Here is a 14,642-nt window from a genome sequence, read left to right as displayed (position 1 = left end):
TTAATTTTAATTATATAGAACTATATATGATTATATATGCATGTATGTTTTATATATTTTGAATCAGGGTCTCTAGAGGAAGTGATGAGCTATTTTCAACATTAATTAATAAGCATAATCCTAGTGGAATTTGTATAAGTTCATCTCTAATAAGTGTAAGTATTAATCCATATTCTGGTTTACCCAGTGTGGTGCAACTGGTTAACTCATATTAAAGGAAAACTTTGAGTGTAATAAACATCTTTCTTTGATAAAATGTAAACATGCTAAGGGCATATGAATTTCTTTTTTTTTTTCCTTTTTCTTTTTCCCGTACTGGGGATCAAACTTGGGACCTTTCATTTGTGCAGTGGCACCACTGAGCTAAATCCCCGGCCCTGGCTCTGGCATATGAATTTCTTTACAAGTGCAGTTTTCTTGAAGGCAAGTGTTCCAGAGAGTCTGGTAGGCAAGGAGAAAGAAATACAAGAAAAGGTCTTGAAGGGTACAGAGCTGGGCATCAGGGCTGAAACTCTATGACCAGCTAAGATAAGCTGATGCCTCAATGAGCTCTTCCCATGCACTGGGACAACATCATTTGCTGTAAGGTTTTAGCTGTGAGGAGCCTGCTGTGAATGATCTGCTCCACAGATAAGCTTGTAAGTAGTGTGAGTAAAGAAAGACAAATGTATTTCTATCAATACCAAAACTTTATGTAAGATCTTCTTTAAGGAAAAATGATTTAAATAATTTCCTCTTGTGTTTTTTCCCTTTAAATTTTTAAGTTTTCTTCAAGTAATAACACAATATTGAATTAGGAGTCCTGGGATTTGAACTTGAATTTGATCCTGAATTTCTGCAGATAGAGCCTACACGTTCACTGGCTTTGCTTGAGTGATGCTTACATAACAGGTAGGCAATCTATAGACTGTATATGGAAACACTGATTATAAATCCATTTGACCAGCAGAGACAAAATTTACCCATCAGAAGATCCTACTCTCCCACATAAATGGGGTACTTCTCTGGAGAAGTTTGGCAGAAGCTTAGTGAACAACACCTCACAAAGAATAGGACTCTCCTTGGATGTCAATTTGATGTGTCCATCTTCCAATATGTGTCAATCACACTGTTATTGTTGTTGTTGTTTGAGAAGGCTGAGGTTCACAGTACATCACAGTCTAGGCATCACTCTATTGATACTATTTGAGTTTAAGAACAGAAATACATATGAGCAAAATAGCAGCTAAAAGAAGTGTCCATTTAACGTTCAATCTCATTATTTTTCATTCACATAAAGAAATCATTTATTTAAATCCTTGGTGATCTCTTCTTAGAAGTCCAATCCACTTTCCATTAGAGGTTAGTTTTTTAAAGATCACAGTTAACATTTACTGATTTTCTTATGGAAAATTTCACTTCTTTTATTAAAGTAGACAAGAAGCCATAGTCACTATTTGCTATGGATTTAGAGGAAAGAAAAATATGCTAATTTTATTTTCTGTGCTAATGAAACAATAAAATAGTTCTTTAAATTTAGAAGACAAAGCAAAATGTGTGCTGGCTTTCAAAGATTTTGTATTGGTGTTCTCTTCTATGGACATCTGTAGGAAAGAATATTATGGGCAATTCAGTGGCTACTGTGCTTGGTTTAAACATAGCACTATGTTCACTCAAATTTCTTTTAGGCTATAGACACATGGGCCAGTGCTTATTTTCATGGTTGATTTAATCCATCCCCTCTGCCAGTGTGGGGATTATTCCCTACAGTTATTCTCCAGTGATCTGTCAGTTCAGATTAAAAAAGTTAAGTGACAAAGATGTGGTGGCTGATTTCTTTAGAAGGCTGTGGAAGCCAGAGTGTGTAGCAAGAGATTTCTTTTTAAGAATCTGACTACGTTCTTCTCTTTTTAATTTCCCTCCTATCACCACAAACCTTCCTTATCTAGGCTGAACTTTAAACTCTCTAAACAGGCAATTCAATTTTGTTTCCAATACAACAACTTCAGGGTTGCTAAAAGCTTTATAGCTCTTACTTCATTGGTTCTTGCTTATTTTTTGAGAAGAGGAGATAGTGTGTATTTCTTCTTGCTTTACAGATGAAGAAATCTAAGACATGATTCTAGGGCCATATGTATCTCAGCTTTGCTCAACCTTCACAATAAATAATAATACTTTCCTTAAGCTGCTCTGCTTTTATAATTTGAGATATAAGAATAAAAAAAAATATACCCTTGCCAGATTTGCAATACTAATTCAGAATTTGGAAAAGAAATTTGTTGTAAAATGCTTTTTACCATGTAGCAAAATGTTATTCATGCAAAATGTTAAAAGTTATTCATATTCTATCATAAATATTATTACTATTCTCATTCCTATTTTCTCTTCCCATCTCTGCAGTTGAAATTTTTAGTGGGAAAATCAATATATTGCGTGGGTAATTTGGTTATTTTTAATGATATGCAAATTAGTCATCCAATTTATTTTTAAGACTTTCATATATACTAAGCTAGAAAAAAGGCAGCTAATAGTTTTAATGAAACAATCACATTGCTACAGAAAGAAAAAGAGCATAAGAAAAAGAATCCTGAGAAAATACATAAAAAGCAATAGACACTGGCATTTTACAGGGGTAGGATGTCATATAGTCATACTATGTATGTGAGTGCAAATAGTTTTGCAAACATGGATTTCTGTAAGGATGAGTGATCTTTTTATGGGAAATAAAAGAATATTGTTTTTACTCTGTCTGAGGTACTATGAAAAAAACAGACCATTACAAATGTATCAGTCAGGTAGGTTAGGTTATGCTTATTAACAAGCAGTTTTAAAATATAATGACTTCCTATTTCACATTGTCTATTATATCATTAGGGTCTTATGTAGTACTATAGTTAGGGGCTAAAGGTGTAGGGAAAGTGGGAAGAGTAGGCGAAATTTAATAAGGGAAAAGAAAAAAATATGAGAAAATAAAAATGGAAATGAAGTGTTTGTAAAGGGGGAGGAGAGAAGGGGTGAAGGGAGGGCAGGGACGAGGGGAAAAAAGAGAACCAAGACCTGTCATGTAAAGGTACAAGATCCCAATGATGAATGTAACACTGAAGGGTTATGGGGAAAAAATGAGAACCAAGACCTGTCATGTAAAGGTACAAGATCCCAATGATGAATGTAACTGTACTGTATACCTAAAACTTACCAATAAACTCAATGAGGAAAAAAAAGAAGCAAACAATCTATTGATTAGACTTTCTTCCCAGAGATTTGCTACAGGAAGGTGCAACGTGTCAGTATTTTTTGCAAAACTCCCTGGACTCAGGAGATTCTGTGTAGCCAGGATGGAGAATCACTGATTTAGCAATAATAAATAAACCCTTGGATAATTTTCAAATAAATAATAAAATAAAAACAAATCAAATATAAGAACACCTCTAATAAAAAACAGGAACTGTAAATAAAATAAAATAAAATGGCTTAGTTCAACTGTTTTCTTTCTATATCATAAGTCAGCAAGGGGCCTAAGCTCATCTTAGTCATTTAGGAACCTAGTTACTAAGTGAAAAAGCAGTCAGAACCTTCAACATTGCTAAGATGATGCTGGAGGAAAGGGAGCTTTCCCGGGTGGAAATTAAATGCTCTGGCCTAGAAGTAACATCCACCATTTTTTCTACTCACTCCTTGGCCAGCATTAGTTGCACAGACCACTCAACTACAAAGACACTGGGAAGTGCCATCCTATTGGACCCAAGAAATGGGGATAGTCAGAACAATTTGGTGGACAGCATTAATACCTTCATAAAGGCATCACTCTGCCTTACAGAGTGTTCCTATATTTATCTCTTTTTTCTTCAATTTCATTTCCCTTATTGTAACCTCATCATTCCTTCTCTGGATTATTTATTTATTTCATTGAGTTTATTGGTACTTTCTAAGTATACAGTACAGTTAGATTCATCAGCGGGATCTTGTACCTTTACATGACAGATCTTTGTTCTCATTTTTCCCCCATACCCCACCCTCTCTTCACCCCCTCCACACTCCCTTATTTACAAAGACTTTTCTCTGGATAATTTAAAGAGCTTAGTGACTGCTAATCTCTTTCCTTCCCCGTCCTCTCTTTCATTAAATCAACTAACGCTGTCAAGTCATGTGCCAAGTGCCCATCTGCAACCAGAGTTTCTAAACCTCTGATGGGACTATTCCACTATTATGTCAAAGAGAGTGTATGATGGTGCCCATGGTTAAGAACTATACCATAGAGCTTGGCACAATACTGGAGAACAGGTACAATCTGGCTCCAACCCACCCTACCAGATACATTCTGATGGCTTCAGAAAACCCTTGCTTCCAGTTCAGAGGTAGAAGCTGGTGGTGGGTGGTTACACACAGCCAGCAGAAAGGGATGCCCCCTCTCATATTTATGGAAACAGGGCTTTAAAATGTTGAAATTGGTTGACAAGACTGAAAACTTAATAGAGCCTCCATAAAATATTCACCATTTATTCTTTATGAAAAATATAGAAGGTATGGCAATGTGGTTCTGGATGGGAACGAGAGCCAAGTAGCAGCTCCCCCACCCAATTGGTCTGGTACTCATAGAGCCAGCTCTCCTTTGCACTCTCATGAAGGGACATCACGTTATACCTTGAGCCACAATTAGTCATGAGTCCCTGTTCCTTCTTTTGCCAAATAAATTGCCAAGAAGGAATCCATTATTTATGCAGGTGCTTTGTTTATTTTATTAAACGTTCTTGCCCTCTCCCAACAACCTGCATGCAGTAGCTATTCACTAAACAATTACAAATGATAGGACAGAAAACTGTAAGATGACTGGCCACTTGTTAATTTTGGCTTGTTCTTTTGAACTAACATCCGTCATATGCTTCTTCTGGTTTGGTTCACAAAAAGAGCGATTCTGTGTGAGAATTCTGGAAGTTACAGAGACCCACTGCTCAAGTGTCTTGGCTGCCACATTCAAAACACATGACCAATGAACATGCAAGGAGCTCTAATTAACTTTGCAGAAAAGTCAAATTCCGGTATTACTTTTTTATAATTATACAGGCCCAAACTGCCACCATGAGGCATCTGAACCCATTTCCTAAAAATTCAGTAGGATAATTTTGTTTCTGAAATAGTAGTTACTAAAGGAAGTAAATGAGGACATAAGGATTCAGGATCTGAAAGTGTGCTCTAGGAGCACATCATGAAATATGTATATAAAATGTGGTCAAAGAGGAAATGACAGGCTTAGAAATCCTGCAAAGGTTATCTGGATAAACAGAAAAGTGCTTCAGGTGGGTCTGAGATGGACAGATTAAATCATAATCTTAGAAGAGTGAAAAATGTCATCCCAACCCAGGCTGACCCACATTCCACCCAATCTGGGGAGAAACATAATAGAGCATATGGATTAAGAGGGTTTGAGTTGAAGGTCAAGTTTTTAGCATGTCTAGGCAGGCAGGATGTGAAAGTCAGCCAGGCATAAAAAAACCTGCTGCCCTGTTGAGTGAGTGGTGGTGGAAGGAAGGTCAGAGTTGCAATGTGAATGTGGGGGCTGCACGGGTCAGTAACCACCTACTCTGTCCACGGCCACACCTCACTCCTGGCCATCAGCAAACGAATGCTCTGTGCACAGTGAAATGGCGCACGCGTTGCAGGAGCACAAATTCTCACTCGGCTGGTGAAATGATGCTTACAGATCCTTTCTTCTTATAATGAATTGAAACATGCACTATCAAACCTGAGCCGGTTATAGTAGAGCTTATTAGAGTAGGGTGAAAATTTGAGATTTATGGCAACCTAGCATCTCATAAGTATCAGTTCCTCCCTTCTTGAAGTTGCTCATTTTTGTTTGCCTAGACTGAGGCAATAGTGTACTGTTTCTCTCTCTCCCTCTCCCTGTTCCTTCCCCACCTCTTTCGTCATCTCTCTTCTTCTTTCTTCCTCCCCTATTTTCTTCCCTTTTTCCTTTTTATCCATCATCCCTCTTGACCCTAAAAATGTATTAAACACTTATCATATGCCAGGGGATATAAAAGGAGTTAAATGTATAAACAAGAGTTAAATTTGAATTCTGCTTTCCTACACTTCATTGGTATTCTGTCTGGGAAATCAGACATTCACATTACCAATGATAGCACAATGTGATATGTTAATAATATCTCTTCTTGGTTAATGATTTTCACTGTCCCTACACTTTTCTAAAATGAGTACCTACCCTCACTCTTCCCATTAAAACCCTTCACAACCAAGCCCCAACTCCACTGTCTGGTTTCAGCTCTTATCAGACTCTGTATAAGCTCACATCCTAGGCTCAACTCCCTGCCTTTGGTTTCATGCTCACACTAGGCTTTTGCTCATAATTTGCTCTGATTTATTTTCTATCATGATCTTACATAGGTCCTGCTAGATTTATGATGGGGTTATGTCCCAATAAACCCATCACAACTTGAAAATATTTTGTTAAAATGCCTAACCAACCAAACATCATAGCCTAGCCAAGATACCTTAAATGCATTCAGAACACTTCTATTAACCTGCAGCTGGGCAAGGCACTCTAACACAAAGCCCACTTTATAATAAAGTGATGAATAACTCATGTAACTAAGTACTGTGGCAACATCAAGGGGCTGATTGAGAGCTGTGGCACTGGGAGAGAGAAGACTGTCTCACATAATCATTTTCCCAGAAAAGATCCAAACTGAGAATTGGAAGTATGGTTTCTACTGAATGCATATTGCTCTCACATGACCAAAGTTGAAAAATCGTAAGTAAAATGATGGAAAGTTGGGGATTGTTTGTGTTTCTTTTAACACTTGGCTTATCTTTCTGTGTGGTCTCTCCTCTGCCTTTTGGCACACAGTAGGTGCAACGACACTTTGGTCTGGTTATGGTGGCACATTTCTCTCCCACAATTGTTAATTGAGCACACTCGCCTCCTTTAGAATACTGCTAGCCTTGTTTAGAGCTGGGCAGGCCTTTTTGGATAATGAACCCCTTGGAGAAACTGATAAAAATATATACCCTATTCTTGGGGATATGTTTTTATTTATAAACATAACTTTCAGGAGGTTCCAGACTTCTCTGAAGTACACACAGAGACACCTACCCAAGGCTAAGAACTTTGATTGGGAGAATCAGCTATAAATCTTAGCTAAGGGCATCCAGCTTTTCCTGAAGTGTGTGTCTTTGACTGGGGTCCACAGAAGGGGTGGCCAGGTCTTCTGAAAGATCCAGACCACAGATGGTAGAGGGCACTCTGAACTTTCGATAGTTTTACTCCTTGGATTACTAACTGAAAATATTTAGCTCTTCTCGGGACTTCCCAGTTGGGAAGATCTGAAGACTCTGCCACATACAGATTTAGTCTGTGTGAGCTCCAAGCATAAACTAGACTATGGAGAGGGAGGGTCTTCTCTGCTGGTCGAGTTTAAATATTCTTTCTTAGTCTCTTTCTGTTTGAGGGGCTTAAGATGACTCAATGGTGGCAGACAGCAAACATTACAGTTCATTCCTGACAAAGATGTAGATTTAAAAAAAAAATCTGTAAGAATAAAGTAGACATTTTTAAATTCTTTATCTGTGTTATAAAGGAATGATTTAAAATTGAGTTTTTCAAAAGAACTGTTGGAGTCCTGTGCATTTCACTTCTCCAAGTATAGGGAATCTTTTCTCTTTTACTTTATGCCAAAAAAGAGGGGCTCCTATGCATGACACAGGGAGCTTGTTGTGTCCTTGCATTAGGGAGACACATCAGACTTGCACTGGCCTTTTAGTGGAAAATACCACAGCTCAAAGGCAGACTGATTAGCTGCTCTCATGGGGAAGCTCAAGGAGGGGTGTTGGTTCTAGGGGCTGGCAGTTGAAGTTTGCATGAATTTACTCAGGAACAGATACGGACCATGTTTGTGAGACAGCACTGGGGTGGAGCATGTCAGACCTCGTCTGAGAGAGTTCCGTTGGAGAGGTAAGCTGATCCCAGCAGAGAGAACCTAGAGGAGGCACATCATCTAGCCCAAAGGACTTGAGAAGCCAGGATTGAGAAGTTTCCAGTCAAATACACAAGAGCATCCCACAGAAAAAGAGTCAACCATAAATACCTCTGAGCAAGAAGTGTGCAAGAAGCTAGGTGATGGCAGGGCCAGTCACACAGGCACTTCCTCATTTCCCTGACTTGGAAGGGGTCAGATACTAAAGACAGGGGAGGAAGACTGAAGTTTTAGGTGAGGGACAAAGAGAGCACACGGACTGGCTCTTCCCCCAGTGGCAGACTTTCTCCTTGCAACTTGGATGAGTTGTAGTATGTGGGAGGTAGGGGAGCTGAAACCATATCAAACTGGGGGTTTTGATGATCAGCTGCATCTATACCTTCCACTTAGGAAAGTGAAGCAGTGTTTGTATCAGGAGTGACCAGGGAGGGTGTGGGAGCTCCTTGAGGCTATCATTAGGAGGCAGGGAAGGACCAGCCCTATGGAATGAGTTTAAGGTGACAAGTCAGTTTGTTCAACATATGGCTCCAGAAGCTTGGAGGAATTGAATCTTGTGTCTTTGTTTGTTTTGTTTTTGATAGCAAGTGGCTTCCTTTGCAGCAGATCTTAAGAACCATTGGTTTAGGTGCACTGTGTTTTCTTCTGTGTCTCTTTCTCCTTTTAGCCATGATGTTACCCTTGTGAATCTAAGACCTTTGCTGGGTATAGTGGTTAGTTTCTCTGTCTTTGGTAACATCTATTCAGCATTTAACATATATTCACTGACTATACATCACAGAGGCTGTCAAGCCTCAGAGTACAAAGATTTCATCTAGACCAGGGGTCTCTAACCCAGAGGCCATGGACTAGTGCTGGTCTCGGCTTGTTAGGACCTGGTGCACACAGCAGGAGGTAAGCAGTGGGTGGCTGAGGAAGCTTCATCTTTTGATAAGTGTTCTTCAGGGCTAGCATCACTGCCTGAACTCCACATCCTGTCAGATCAGCAGGGGTGACATTAAATTCTCATAGGAGTGCAGACCTTACTGTGAACTGTCCATACAAGGGATCTAGTCTACACACCCTTTATGAGAATCTAATCCTAAAATCACTCCACAACCCTTTCTCATCATGAAAAGATTATCTTCTGTGAAACCAGTCCCTGTTGTCAAAAGGGTTGGGGACACTGATCTAGGGTACTTGGAAGATGCTTTTCCTGGGTTCCACCTCCACAGATCTTCCTTATCTAGCTTTGCAGTGGGTTGAGGAACTTCTAAACAAGCTTCAGATTCAGGGCACCTGCTCCACACTTGAGAAGCACTTGGCTGTGCTGGATGCCTAAAATGCCACCAGCAAATATCATCATTCTCACCATCAACAACAGTTTCGTGGCGTATGCACAGTGGCAAATTACTGACACGTTTGAGCGTGCATTTCTTAGAGGTATTTACAATCCAACAGGTAGTGACAGGGTTATTGTAGGTTAAAAAAAGAGGGAGAAAGCCCATGGTAAATGCCAAGAAAGACAAGTTAGAGTCATGCTGAGGAGAGAGAAAAGAGAGGTTAAAGTCTTTAAAGAGCCCAATCCAGAAAAAGATGGACTTGTCATTTGAGGATTTCTCTGCTAGCATTTAGCAAATGTGTATGAATCATTATCTGGTGGGTCTGGGGAACTCATCAAGCAGAACCTCACCCTTAAGAAGAAAAATGAGGCTCAAAAGCCTTAAATTTGCTCAAGTGTGCACAGAATAAAAGGTAGAGTGTTTATCTACCTTTTGCATGTATCTTGAATCAATAATCACTTATATACCAAGGGGGAACCTTTTACTGACTTAGAATTCTACAGCCAGTTCTATTCGTATTTAATAGTTAAAATTTTTGTAAATAGAATATATGATTAAATGAATGACATTATCAGAATGGCTTCCAAAAGTTTCTTCTTAATTAAATATTTTTTCTAGGATAATACAGGCAAGTGGAAAAAGTCCTTATGGTAATTTATTATATCTCAGTTTTTTATCATAAATCATTAAACATGAAAAATATTGTTGGCACAAAAATCGAGTTGTGTATATATCTTCATCTGTTCAGGCAACATATATATGTACTCACTGAGTACATAGTGCTATGTTTCAGGCACTACGATACTTCCAAAAAAGTTTGGAACAGCAAAGAGAGAAAGGTATTCATGTTAGTTTGTACTACAGCTCTCTCTGGGTGTGTGCAGCCTTTTTCAAAAAACCAACAGGGATTGCCAATTACATTGGCAGCTGATTTCTAGGTCAAGGCAACTGCAAGTCAGTTTTACATGCTTCTGAGTTAGAGGATACATCAGAAAACTTTTTTTCTTTCAGTGCATTCAAAGCCTTGTAAAGCAATTCAGGGACACCTGCTTCTTTCTTGCATTAGGGATGATTTGGTGTAGAGGAGGCAAGTTGAGAAATTCTTGCTCTGGAGTAAAGCACCTTGTTTATCCTGAGAGAAGACAGGTGAGCTCCTGATTTCTCCTTTGGGAAGGACAGTAGAGTCTTCTCTTTCAGACTGAAGCAACCTCCCAGTAGTGGGAAACTTTTGCAGTCTAGGGCTATGCTTACATGTGTGTTTTCTGATTTTTCCTTTCACTTTTCAAGCAAAATAATTTAAAGAATAAACACTCAGAATGACTCAAATTTACATTAGTCATTATTTTCTCTTCTATTAGTAGGTAGTTAATAAAATCAAGTTGTATTCTGAAGTGAATAATTACAACTTTGTGTCTTCAGCCTGGTTGCTGGAGAGCCTAAGCCTTTGCTATGCATCTTTGTATCTGGGTGCCTAGATCCAGTGGGGAAGGGTGTTGAGTGCAGCTCTGAATAAGAGCACAATTATATTTTGTTAGTATTAGGGTTATAAAAAGGAAGTCAGCACTCTGGCTAAGGCAAGAAGATTGTAAACTCGAGACTACTTTAGATAAATTAGCCAACTAGAAAATATAAAAATAAATTTAAACAGGACTGGAGATGCGGTGTAGTGTCAAGGCTCAAGGTTCAATCTTTGCTGCTGTGAAAAAAAATAAAAGAAAAACTAAAAGGTGGTCAAAATATGAAGTCTGGGCTAGTAGCTAGTATTTGGAGGGTCATCAGCAAGATAAACTCAGTTCTATAGCTCAGTGACTGGCTTGGTACTGGCTCAGCATTTAAAACAGGAAGATTAAAAAGGTAACAAGTTGAGAATCTGGAACCCTGTCAATGGAATGAGGCATGCTGTTTCTAAGATTTCTCCTACTACTATTGCTACTGTTACTACTATCATTACTGCTATTGTTACTACTATTACTATTCTCATGTTTCCAGTATTATGAGAACCCAATGCTAAGTAGAGCTGGAGTTCAAGAACTCCTTAGTCTGGTCTCAGCCAATCCTTTTCATCTTGACTAGAAGGATTTTCTCAAAAACAGATATATTAAAAGGACCAAATAATCCTGGGGAAATTATTACACCAAATTTTAGGTATTTCATCTATAAAATTAAAAAAATTATTTCCTTCTGGTGGATGTTATAAAACTATGGTGAAAGTGCATGCAAAGCTCCTACGTCAACATTATCCATAGGGAGCACAGAGTATTAATTTTTTCTTTCCCCTCCTCCTAACCCAATGCTATTCCTGAGACTAAAGACTTCAACCTGGACTGAAATAAGAGACTCAGGAGACAGTGGGGGAGTTTGAAGGGGAAGGGAATAAAGAAGACTGAAGGAACTTGGTGTGGCACCACACATCTGAGTTCCTACCACTCTGTGAGGCTGAGGCAGGAGGATTGCAATTTGGAGCGCAGCCTGGCAACTTAGTGATTTAGGAAGACTATATCTCCAAATAAAAATAAAACTAAAAAAAATAAATAAATTTACTTTAAAAGGGGGCTGGAGGTGTAACTCCATGCAAAGACTTTGTGTTAAATCCCCAGTATTGCAGGAAAGAGAAATAAAGGGCAGTTTCTTCCTCTGAATATTAGGACTCCATTGCTCTGGGATCTATACTGCATGGCCTTCAGGGCAAGAAAGCCTCCTGCATCATGATAGAGAAGAGCAGAATTGTGTTTAAACCAGTGGGTATCTATATATTTTTTTAACAATATGGAGTATCAGCCTGAAAACACAAACTAAATACCACCAAAATTTTTACTGATAATTCACAGAGTACTTATATGTCACAGTTAACTTGTGGCCATGGTAACAGAAACCTCTGGTGGTTAATTGGTATATGTGGCTGAAGGGACCCGTGTCAATGACCAGCCACAAGCCAGGCCAGGAAAGTGATGTTAGAGAGTACGAGGTTCCTTGGCAAAGGAACACTGTGGATGCTAAGGAAACATTTATAAATGGAAAGAAGATTCTTGCCATTGATTTATAAAACCAGAACAATAAATTGTCCTCCAAAGTCTAAAACTGTACATAGCTCTCTCCCCTCAGCAGTGAATGGGACATACAGACCTTTCTTTCTAAAGCTGTAAAATAGGATACTAAAACTGACAATATCATAAATCTCAGTCATGGAAATGCCATGAAATTCAGAGAAGTATTGTACTTAAGACCACAGAAGCTTCAGGTTTTAAAATTTTAATCACCTGAAGCTTTATCCAGACTGTGTTTAAGGAAGGGCATCAATGTCATTGTTTTAAGACCAAGAGAATTTTTAAAAAGTTGTTTCTTTTAAAGTTCAGGAGTTGGTGCTCATCCTATGTACTTAAAGGTATATTTCTAAAGAACTATTGGGAAGATTTTTTTTCTTTCAGAGCTTCATATCTCTGATACTTTTGCTATACTTTAGTCATGCAAAAGTGTTACACTTTTATTTCATGTAAAATAAAATCATGATTAATTTTAAGTTCCAACTTTTTTAGACCCACTTTTTAAATGTAGGGATAAGTGTTTTAAGTTTTGATGGCTGTATTGAAAGGTGCTACAAGTTACACATCTTGCCAACTGATGAAAGAAAAGGAATCACTGTACAAAACATAACTATTAAAAAAATAAGCTGGGGATTTAGCTCAGTGATTCTGGCACCTGCTTCACAAGCACTAGGACCCAAGTTTGATCCCCTGTACCAAAAAAAAAAAAAAAAACTCAGAAAAATAAATAAATAAACTTTCTTATAACTCTCTTTCATGCCTTTCTTATAATTCTCCAGTAAAAATGTGCCTTCTCGCCAAAATGTCTAGGGCTAAATGAACTCTGTGTAGAATCTTAAATTCTTTCTCATAAGGCTCTTCATCTTTGCTGCAGGAAAATACAGAATTTTTCTTCCACCAAGGCTTGGGAGATAAGGCCCAAAGATCATACTAATGACAATTTTTAAAAGAGGTAGGAGATGACCTGCTTAGTCAATTATAGTAAATGGATTTCTCCTGTTGGAATTACTGCTGAATTGTAAATCTCTTGAAGAAAAGCCAATCAGCCAACTCTGCAGGGCGCCTATTCACCAGGAATGCTGTGATTCAGAAAGTGGGTGAACCAACCAGGGAACTGCAAGTCAGGGATACAGTTTCAGGTCTCAAATGGAAATGTCTGCAAAACAACAGAACAATGGAGGCCACATGTGTATGGCATCTCAACATCTCAGAAGAATATGGGGATCCTCTGGACTAACTCCTTTACATGGTAGGAGTTACTTTTTTAGGGCTCCTGTCAGAAAACACTCAAGACTTTTGTCATAGTCTCCCATGGCAGTGATGCTTAGTGTTTACAAGGATGCCGATTTCAATGTTACCTCTCACTATAAGATGGTTTCCTTGGAAAGCTGAAACTTTACCTCTCTGTAGGTGTCCACACTTTCTTTTCTGCAAGCTTTTTGACATTCCTTCTAACACATTAAATGTCACTTAACACAAAGGCTAAGTATTTTTCAGATTTTCTTAAAAAGATTTGGTTTCCAGACTTCTGGAGTCACTGTTCATACTGCTCTTTATCTTGGTTCACTCTGGCTCAAAAATACTAAGAGATGGTGGGAAGGGATGGACCTATATCCCCAAGAAATTTATTTATTCACCCAATAAATATTTGAATGTCTTTATGTTTAAAGGATCATTCCAAGGATAAAGAAATAGGCAAACTAGAGCAATTTGTGTCTCAGAGAAATTATATTCTAGCTGACAGAGACAATAGAAATACAATACATAATAAAATCAGAGTATATTAGATGGGGAGGATTCCTAAAGAGAAAATCCAGGCAGAGGAGAAAGAAAGAGGTATGAGGGCTACCAGAATTTTAGATAAGAGTAGAAAGGAAAGCCTCACCAGATGCAGGAGGAAGCAAGACATTTAGACACGGAGTAAAGAATCCTTGAGGCAGAGACATTATGCAAGGCCAACGGACTTGCTGAAGCGTGTGGGGAACAGGAAGGAGGGAGCAAGGCTGAAAGGGCTGGAGTGAGAGAACAGGTAGTAGGAAATGAGTGGCAAGGATCAGAGAAACCAGAAGATCCAGGATCTTGTACATTGTTTGTATGACTCACCTTTCCTGTTGCCAGACCAATATTGACACAACTCTGGATATTGTTCTTTTCTTTGTTTTTTTGTTTTGTTTTGTTTTTAATGGAATGTGCTGAATGTCTATAATTTTGTTCAGATGACTGCAGAACCTGGAAAAGCTGTTGCTGACATCCATGTATAACATACTATTATTAGTCTTTTTATATAAATATAAATATATATACATACATATATA

The 14,642-nt window shown here is 38.4% G+C and overlaps 1 protein-coding gene and 1 non-coding gene across 3 annotated transcripts in view; one reads left to right on the top strand and one right to left on the bottom strand.

Annotated features, from left to right (window-relative positions):
- The window catches only part of Pou6f2 (POU class 6 homeobox 2), a 494,967-nt gene that overhangs the window by 135,309 nt on the left and 345,016 nt on the right, over positions 1 to 14,642 (bottom strand). The window lies entirely within an intron of this gene.
- On the top strand, positions 4,996 to 5,114 carry LOC117286626. The gene has a single exon (XR_004517787.1). It is a non-coding gene; the product is annotated as a small nucleolar RNA SNORA5 (small nucleolar RNA).

This window comes from Fukomys damarensis, unplaced genomic scaffold (assembly GCF_012274545.1).
Source record: "Fukomys damarensis isolate Sample0158 unplaced genomic scaffold, DMR_v1.0_HiC HiC_scaffold_17, whole genome shotgun sequence".
Lineage (NCBI taxonomy): Eukaryota > Metazoa > Chordata > Mammalia > Rodentia > Bathyergidae > Fukomys > Fukomys damarensis.
Note: the sequence above shows the minus strand (reverse complement) of the source record. Positions and strands in the feature narration are given on the sequence as shown.